Source organism: Chanodichthys erythropterus, chromosome 21, assembly GCF_024489055.1.
Source record: "Chanodichthys erythropterus isolate Z2021 chromosome 21, ASM2448905v1, whole genome shotgun sequence".
Lineage (NCBI taxonomy): Eukaryota > Metazoa > Chordata > Actinopteri > Cypriniformes > Xenocyprididae > Chanodichthys > Chanodichthys erythropterus.
Window position 1 is genome coordinate 35,985,836 of NC_090241.1, and position 3,201 is coordinate 35,989,036.

The following is a 3,201-nucleotide window of genomic DNA, read 5'->3' on the forward strand; positions in this document are numbered from 1 at the left end:
GCTGTCTGTCTTCATTAACATTAATGTCTAAACCTCCAGAACATCAAAATATTAGACAATCTGCTCGTCTGTTCACTCAAAGAAAAATCTCAAACTACAATGCAAAGAAACTCATCAAGAGGACTCAATATGGATTACATTTTAGTCTTTCAAGAACTCAAAATGTAGCATCAGATGGTAAAATCATATTTACCTACTTTTTTTTGAAAATGCATGTTGAAAATCTGTGTATTCTAAACATTTCAAGTCAAAACTGTGAAATTAATAGTTAAATAACTGTTGAATAAGTGAAAGGATGTTACAAAAAAATCCCAACAACAAGGACTAAAGATAAACTGGTCAAAACACTTCTCCAAACAAACTTTATTTATTTGACCAACAATTCACCTACAAATAACCATGAAGCAGTCAGTTGGTCATGTTAAGTAACTCCTTTAGTCAATCCACATGACTAGAGCTGGTAAAACAGTGTGTTTCTGCCATCTAGTGGAGGAACGTGGAAAAACACCCGTCAAATTCCTGAAATACTTATTTTGAGCAAATTTAAAAGGGATAGTTAGGAAACTACATGATGTTCCAAACCTGTATGAGTTTCTTTGTTCTGCTGAACACAAAGGAAGATACTCTGGAGAAAGTTTGTAACCACATGAAGTCAATGGTGTCCCAAAACTGTTCTGAACAACCTGAGGGTGAGTAAATGATGACAGAATTTTCATTTTTGGGGTGAACTATCACTTTAAGACATTTTCCTTGCTTGACAGTTACTATGGTAACCTTATTTCAAAATACCAAACATAACCTATACTGTAAAACCGTGCTAGATTAATTTGGGGAACTTCTTGAAATTGTGTAAACAGCTTGCAGAATCGCTCATATTGTGACGGTACCATGGTACAATGATGGCATATTTAGATTTTATTATTAATAATAATAATAATAATAATCTTTTTTTTCCTAAATTTCTTTGGGGTTGAAAATATAGTATGGTAACCATGGTAAAATAATTAGGTAAAATGTCCCTTTTTCTCATTTTAGTCTCCTGACCATAGAGGTCACTAAATCTCATCACAACACATTTCTTGATTGTTTTTGCTCATTTGTGAGCAAACATTTGTGATTTATTCACCTCAGGTTTAAATGTTCAAAATTTGATCACATATGTGAATTTGTTTTATATTGGACTATCTAAATCAGATGACAGCTGGAATGAGTTTTCCCTATGGCAACTAAATTGGCATAAATTAATGCATCTTCATTCTGTACATGGTGAAATTTCTGTAAAGCTGCAGTCTGTAAGTTTTGCCTCTCTCTGTTCGAAACCTGCAATTGCAGTTATTTGTGGAATTATCATCTTTACGTGGTTTGTGAATCGGCACGGCCTCTCAGCGCGGATGAATCTAATGTTTTGAGGAGAACGTGTGGCAGTCAGTCACAGCACCAGTGAATATTTTACTTCTGAAGTCTTAGAAAATATCATCTGAACAAGTAAGTAACACGTCTGCCACTTTTGTTTTGACCAGCTGAGAAAAAAAAGCATTACAATAAATCGCAGTTCCAATGCGATTAAATCTAACGATCGCTTGGCTCATATCATGCCAAACCATGCAAATTATTATTATTGTTATACTTTGTTCTCAAATTGTTAATGTTAACAACATCAGCATTGCGTGCCTATGTGTATTTAGAGTGTATTAGTGTTATCTGTAGATTTCAATTTCTGTACAGTGTAATCTCTAACATTAATTTGTCATACCATACACCGTCATCAGAAGTTTATTTAAGTTTATATATAAGTTTTGATAAGTTTAATTATTGCAGCTGCTGTGAGAAAAGGCTATTTAATGATCCGCATATAGCCTACTAACTGGGACTCGTTCTTTATGTAAACAGATGTGAAATAATGACGCAAAGACGAATGGCGCCATGCTTGAATTTCCCACGGAAACCCACCTGAATTATAAAACATTATTACAAGCTTACCGTTGTGAATCGGGCTGAGGTTAGCAGATAGTTTTGAACGCTGGTTATGTACTTGCTCCAATTGATTTTAGATCATTTTTAACTAAGAAAAGTTACAGACTGCAGCTTTAAATGTTATATTTTAGCATATATTACCGGTCAAAAGGTTTGTGTTTTTGAACAAAGTCTCTTCTGATCTTTAAGGCTGCAATTATTTCATAATAAATACAGAAAAAACAATAATATTGTGTAATATTTTTTACAATTTAAAATTATGTTTTTTTATTTTAATATACTTTAAAATATAATTTATTTCTGCGATCAAAGCTGAATTTTCAGCATCATTTCTCCAGTCTTCAGTGTCACATGATCCTTCAGAAATCATTCTAATATGATGATTTGATGCTCAGTTATTTTTTTTGGACCCCGTGATGCTTTTTTCAGGATTCATTGATGAATAAAAGGTTAAAAAGAACAGCATTTATTTAAAATATAATCTTTTCTAACAATATAAATTTTAACTATCACTTTTTATCAATTTCACACATCCGTGCTGAATAAAAGTATTAATTTCTTTCAAAAAAAGAAAGAAAACAAATTACTGACCCCAAACTTTTGAACAATATTGTATATTATATTTCTATTTTAAATAAATGCTGATATTTTTTTTTACTTTTTACTCATCAAAGAATCCTGAAAAAATTATCACAGGTTATTAATATTATATATTATAATATTAAGCAGTACAACTGTTTCCAACATTGATAATAAATCATCATATCAGAATGATTTCTGAGGGATCACGTGACACTGAAGACTGGAGTAATGATGCTGAAAATTCAGCTTTGCATCACAGAAATAAATTATATTTTAAAGTATATTAAAATAGAAAACCCTCATTTTAAATTGTAATAATATTTCACAATATTATTGTTTTTTCTGTATTTATTATGCAATAAATGCAGCCGTAAAGAGCATAAAGAGACTTTGTTCAAAAACATTACAAATAGTAATGTTTCCAAACTTTTGACCAGTAGTGTGTTACAGTAAATGTTTCTTACCCTACATTTTAAAGGGTTTTTTATTCTATATGAATATCAGTGCAAAAACAATACACCTTAAAATGACTATTAAATAGATGGACTATCAAACTAGCTGAATAGTAAAACTGTTATGATGTGCTTCATTTTCAATACGATCAAATCCACAAACACAACGACCACCGAAGCCCCGAGGCCACGT